The sequence below is a fragment of the Mytilus galloprovincialis genome, chromosome 7 (genome assembly GCF_965363235.1).
Source record: "Mytilus galloprovincialis chromosome 7, xbMytGall1.hap1.1, whole genome shotgun sequence".
Taxonomy (NCBI): domain Eukaryota; kingdom Metazoa; phylum Mollusca; class Bivalvia; order Mytilida; family Mytilidae; genus Mytilus; species Mytilus galloprovincialis.
In genome coordinates, this window is record NC_134844.1 from 60013468 (window position 1) to 60020639 (window position 7172).

A 7172-nucleotide genomic window follows, 5' to 3' on the forward strand; every position below is an offset into this window, starting at 1 on the left:
TTGTGGTTTTGGTTCTGTCTTTTGATCACCTTGTTTTAGAGCCTTTAATTGGATTAACGTTTTTTATGGACTTAAAGACAAATACATAATTATATATATTAACGTTCTAAATTATTGTGTACGTAAATAATCAGTTTCCTTTCAAGAACTAGAAAATACTTTCTCCCAATGCTGATAGTGAGAATCATTGATCGCATGATAATAAGACTTTCGGGATAAAAGACATGTTTTATTCGCATTCTATTAAATTTGAATTTCACAAGTTCTATATCTAAATATATGATAGTTTTTATGTTAGGGTATGATTACTAGAGCCTATGAATAATGCATAGCTGATATCACTATCTTTGTCTGAACCTCATGCATCTTCCCATGAAACAACGATCAAACCGACAACAATCTCTATTACCATGGCATAGTCTTCTTTGACAGGCACTTCGCTTTACAAGCCTAAAACAAAGCAATAACTTTAATGAATACATTATACAATATTAAATCAATAACCATACATTTCGTTATCGGATGACATGAGTTTATATCTATGCAGACTAACTTGATATATAAGAATATATTATTAATTGATATATTTTAACTAATTTGATTCGTTCAGGAATAGTCACATGTTTAAATATATCTTTGAAGGTAGACAGAAAACGGCGGATAGCAAAAATCATATTGCACAGCAAATAGCATATTGCACGGTTATTTTTAGAATATCTAAATGACTTTTCCCTCAGTCAATATACTTCTTTCAGGCCAATATATCCTTGTATCGACCTCATACAAAGGCTATAATTGTATAATATATCACACTGGTATCTTACTTTAATGCGTATTGTTTTTTATTAAGTCGAAATGTTTAAGTGTATATACTCTGATTGATGTCGTGTATCAAAAAGTAAAATCACAAAACAACTGAATTCCGATGAAAATCCGAAATGAAACGACTCTAATCAAATGTCAAAATCAAAAGCTCAAACGCATCAAACGAAAAAAAAGAATGGATAACAACTTTCATATTCCTGACTTGGTATCAATTTATTGTAAGACCTGCAGATACAAAGGTAACTCGACTCGCCTTTTTCTGCAACGATCTATTAAATCGTCAGCTAAAGAGATGTCAATGTGACATGAAGACCAACAATAAATGCAAATCCATTCTTTCTGATGAAGAGAAACTTCAACATAGCCAAATCATTCTAAAGTAATTCTAACTCGGGGAATTGAAACCTTAACAATTTAAGCTGTGTTATCATTTATGTAAGTATCTAAGCACTGACTACTATACTGATTATTCCGGCTGGTACTTACAACCAACCAATAGCGGTATCGGTCAGTGCTTATTCTATCTGTATAATGTCCATTTCCACCTTCGGTGTTTGATTGAGGTCTATTTATTTTATCATTATTTTGTTTTAAAACTTTTAATCTACAAAACACTTATTGTTACTAAAATTACATTGTACTTTTATTACTTGTTTTTATGATGCCAAATTCTACGAAAAATGTTTTTAATTTTTCATATTATCTAATAAAATAACTATTTTAGAGCTTTGCTTGATTCATTCCAATATTAAGACCATATAGACCAACTTACTCGTGTATAAGTTCATCGTTTTCAGACATTTCTTCCTTTGCCAGATTGACTGAAAATAAACTAAAGTTGTATCAAGGAGATTCGATACTCTTTTTAAAAATAACAAGCCTTTTAAAACACTGTTATAAATTGATAGTATATAAAGGAATAAACTAAAAAGGCATAAAAAAAGAAGGACCGTGTGCTTGTTTTCGAGATACAAGCCATTGAAAATTTGGCGAGACATAATTCTCTCTAGATTTTTCTTACATTCAACATTGGCACCTTTTTTGTTTTAAAAAACTATGAAAAAATAACAAGGATTTTATAAGATTTTGAAAAATTGCTTTTTAACCTATCTGTAATAAAAAAAAATGAAGAGAAAAGTAGGGATTAGTGGACAATTTTTAATGTCAATACATGTACCAGAGGATTCCGAAAATCTGGCAAAAATTCAAAAACAGAAGAGCAAACATCCTTAAAGCTGGAACCAGGTTACATAGCTTTATTCATACAAAACGCAAATGTCTAAACTGCACAGGTACTCCCAAGTTAGATGTTTCTTCGAACGAAAACAGTTATTGGGAGGATATTAACACACCATGAATAAAACAGTAATAAAGTTGATGCGCTCAAATTCCTCTCTTCTTTAATCTTTCCGAAGCGGTCAAATAAAAAAATAACATCATTCAAGATAAATGTTGAAAAAGCATTTTTTTACTTTAATGTTATATAACCGATCAGGTTAACTAAATTGACAAAACTAATTGAAACTAAAATTGTATCACGCAGTCTCAATTTTCAACACAACACGCAGGATCGAAATGTTGAACGTTAAACGATGAAAAGAAGAGAATACATAAACGTGTCAATAAGAAAATTTATTATAATGTAAGTTTTAAATTGAGATCTCATTTTTCTTACCTCCAACACACACCAACAACAAGCAGATGATTAAACAAAGATACACCTTCATTCTTCTGTTTTGTTTTCTACAACAAATAAACATAAATATTTTTTATAACATATTTAGTTGATGAATAGCCATTTGCAAACATGGAAACTAGATTGATTTCAAAATTAATACAGCAATTGCAAACGACTGGAACTAGATATAGCAACACTATCGTATACGTTCAGTTATATTCATTTCTGTCTTTAAAATGATTTTAATACTGGTGGTTTTTTTTTTTTTTTTTTAATTATTTTGAAGAATAATTTTTTGACCATGTTCATATATTTATCATTAATTTTTTGTCGGGTTACCTTTAATAGGGAATATTACAAATGTTGGTTATGCTTTTTCGTTTTTATGTTTTCAGAGACCCTTTGAAGGATTTACCTGTATATAAGATTGTGGTATTGAAAGATAAAAACTGTCATCATAGTTTCTACGAGATAGTAACTAAAAAAAAACATTGACAGAAAGGTACCTTAATATCTACAAGGATTATAGAGTGGACCCTCAGGATCCCTATGTATATAACATATATGAAATGGAAATTGGAATGTTAAGTAATAAATTTAGTATTTAAATAAAATTAGAGATATGAGGGTAGGAATGTCCTTTGCCGTCTGTTATCAAACGGTCAATTTTGGCTACGGTTAGCATCACATTGGTTAAAACTTACCAATACAAATAGCATAACCAACATTTGTAATATACATCATTTTCTCTTATGTAGTATAATAGTTAAAAGAAAACAAGTTAATTCTTTTAGTCAGTTTATTTTCGTGTTTTTATGTTAACTTTCCAAAATATGTGTTCTTTTCTTTCAATCAACGAGGAAAACCTTTAAATATCAGCTCTTATCCAGTTAAACTATGCTTATGAAATTTACATTTTCAATCAAATAGTTTATCAGTCCAAGTATTAATAATAATAATTAAAGATACAATAAATTTTCTTGTTTTATTCAAAACTCAAGCTAACGCCGTTGACCACTTTCATTGTATAGATTTGATTGGTCCGATATCTCAATAATTATAAAATTATTATTCTTGGCAAAACTTGTTGCTGTAACCTGGGAAAAAGGTTTACCAGTACAACATATGACCAAACTATATCAATCAGTTGAAAAAAGCATAACATGTGTACCCAATTTATGCTTCTTCTACCAAAGCCAAACTTAAACTGTCCCACCATTTTAACCTTACGCTATGAAAAAGTAAAACTCCAGTTGCGAATAAGAAATTCTAAACATCTGGCGATGAACCCTTCCATATATTTAACCAGTGTAAATAGCTCAATCATTATTCGACATACAGATTATTTTAAATAATAACTAACAGAACCCTCACAAGTGCAATATGCAATTCATCTCAATCTGTCTTTCTTTGCATTTATAAGTACGGCATACCATTCTTCTCCCTAAATTCCTTCTTGAAACTCTTTCGTCCCCCCCTCTTCTTCATAAACAGGTACCAAAACTTGAGTGTTCAATGAACATTAAAGTTGATCTATCTGTTAAAAGATATCCCGTTGAGTTTACCTTTTACTTCAAGTATCAATAGAGGTTGAAAGTTTATAATGGTATTTTTCCACTCTTGAAAATACTGTGATAAGTGTAAGCAATCTAATCAAACTATGCACAAATAACGTTAACATGACTGACATACCTTTAGTTCTTGCAGTGGACAATCCTTTTCACAAATTGGAAAAAAATCAGATTAAAATAAGATTAGGTTTGTAACAATTTCACTTTCAGCCGTCTATAGCTGTCTGTCCATATTGAAAACTGTCCCGCTTTAAATATCGAAACTGTTTGCCCACTTCAACTAAATATGTCACATAACATTGTTATAAAAGTATAAAAGAAAGAATCATGATTTGAACAACAGGAAGTTAAAGGCCATTACCAAAGACAGTTAATATCTATAAACCAGTATTGTCAATTTACAAATGCACGGGAACATCGATCATAAATAAATCAGAATTGTACGCATACAATATATCACAGAGTTCATATTGACATCTTAATCAATGGCCGATCTGTTACATGATGACGATAGTAACTTTCATAAAGAAGTATTTCTTCATTTATTGTGTTACATCTAGCTTGACATAGGAATGATTTATTTCTACGACTTCAATTTTATTAAAAATCCGTAAAAGTTACATGTAAACATTACGTGTTTCGTTTTAACTTTTGCATGATTATAAGTGTACCTAAAATTTTACACAATTTAATTAAATGCCATATTTTTTGTGTGTAATTTACTCAAAGCTACATTTAGGAAGTATTGCTGTATAGATTATTTGACAATTGCATCTGAAATATAATAACTTTATGGTTTACGGTTTTTTCAAACTACTTATCTGTACAAAAGCAATATCAATTATTGTTATATATATATACATATGCACTTTCGTGGATCTAAAATATGTCGACTTCTTTATCTTGTTAGTGCACATGGTCAGGGTTGTCTCGGACTGTTTATGACGTCTTTACATTATATCCATTGGATGTTGGACGTGTACTGATTGATAATTTAGTCTTAGATGCATGAATTTTTAATTAGTTTTTATTGGCTTTGAATTAGTGGTCGGTAACTGCAAGTACGCTCAAATTTGTACAAAGTATGTTTTCGATGTTGATATGTATTGTATTGATATCTTTCTGTTGAGTTAAGCTTTTGCCAATTGATTTTAAAAGTTCGTGCTTGCATGTATGCTGTACTATTACACCACTGTAGGGTAGGGTGGGGATTCCGATAACTCTGTTGTATTGTGTTTGTATGTGCCTGTTCCAAGTTAAATGCCTATAATTCAGTGGTTGTCGTTTGTTGCTGTGTTACATATTTGGGGGTTTTTTCATTATATTTGTACATTAATTAGTCCGTTAGTTTTCTCGTTTGAATTGTTTTTTATTTGTCATTCCGGGGCCTGTTATAGCTGACTATGAGGTATGAGCTTTGCTCATTGATGAAGACCGTATAATGTATGACATTTGTTTAAACTAGCGTTTATATTATAGTAGATGACAATCGTAGACGTAACTTTTTAAAATGAACTTGATTGTTTGGTGAATGGTCGATGACACGACCTTGACTGACATGTTCAGTCCTCGATACAACATTACAACGCAGCTTGTTTGATTATCTGACAGATTATATTTTACAGGTACCGTAAACAACTTTTAGCATTTTTGGAATGTCAGTATGGAGTGTTTTTCATATAATATAAAGAAAAAAAGAGAAACGATACTAACTTTTGTTTTCGTTGTTCAACTATTTCCATCTTTTTTTGTCTTTATACAAATATTTGTTTTTCAAATGTGAATAATAAAAGGATAAAGTTGCGTAATACTTTGGGTTTTTTTTAAATAAAAATGCGATTATTAATGTTGTACGTCAGGATGCGTTGGTTTTCATAAAATATGATACATAGATGAGATTACAAATGTAGTTACCTGAGTTTGGGGTGAACTTGACTGATCGGTGACTGATCGATGACTGCTGAAATATCACTAAAATAGTAACATTTAAGGTTTAAGGTACTGACAAAGCATACTTATGCAATCTACCTTTAAATATTCAAGATCTGTTTTATTGCGTAACTTATCAATTAGGACAGTTCACTTTGATTACTATATTTACTTTTGATCAGTTTTGGATATTGTAAATGCAGAGTATTATTTTTTTAGTTTCTTTTAATATGTAATTTATTGCTTCAGTGTCTAGAACTGGATCTACTACTTTTGTGACTGACAACAACAAAAAAACATAAACTTAAGGGTCTTATGGTTCTAATATATACTGTTTTCTAGATTATTCGCTAACTACTATCACTTTAAAAATACCTTTACTCATTCCAGATTTATGCGTGTTGCATTCAAATAAAAAAAATTAAAAACTTCAGAAATCACATTTTTTTATATCTATTTCAACAAATCTATATTTAAATAGATTATACTTCCTTTTTTCTGGCAGGATTGTTAGGACTTGTAAATGACGGATAGCTAAATCCGCTACCATCGCATTCCCCGCATTTACAACGATGAGGATCAGTAGGTAGTAGAAAATGTGAAAGTCGACACGGACTTCTTTTAACAATCCTGAAATGAAACATTCGCTCGAATAAGAAGATGTAATAAAAACTCTGTACTCACAAAATTTAATGTCTTGAATAAGTTACATCCGTGTATATTAGTGCATGTAGATTAAGGTATGGATATGTATTGCATGTTTTGTTACAATCAAGCAATATTTATAAGTACTCGTAACAATGACTCCTTTAATTACAGTACATATAAACGTTTAAGAGTTAACATTAATTATGTGCCTGTCCCAAGTCAGGAGCCTATAGTTCAATTGTTGTCGTAACTTCATGTGTGTCAATTTGTTTTTCGTTACTTGTTTTGTTATAATTCTGCAGTAAATTTTTCTCAATTCAATTGTTTCATTGATATGGTCATATTTATAAATTAACTGATTACAAAACTTTTAAATTTTTTGAAATACTTAGGCTTTTCTACCTCAGGAATAAATTATCTTAGTTTTATTTAGCAAAACTTTTAGGAATTTTAATCCTCAATGCTCTTCAACTTCGTACTTTATTTGTCCTTTTTAACTTACTTGGATTCAAGCATCATTG

General features: G+C 30.2%; 1 long non-coding RNA gene across 1 annotated transcript; it reads right to left on the reverse strand.

The window, feature by feature from the left end:
* Positions 1–435: 435 nt before the first annotated feature.
* LOC143081831 (uncharacterized) lies at positions 436–6543 on the reverse strand. The gene is made up of 5 exons (XR_012980112.1): positions 5989–6543; positions 3872–4040; positions 2501–2568; positions 1598–1646; positions 436–450 (listed from the first exon to the last, which is right to left on the reverse strand). It is a non-coding gene; the product is annotated as an uncharacterized LOC143081831 (long non-coding RNA).
* Between the last annotated feature and the right edge of the window lie 629 nt (positions 6544–7172).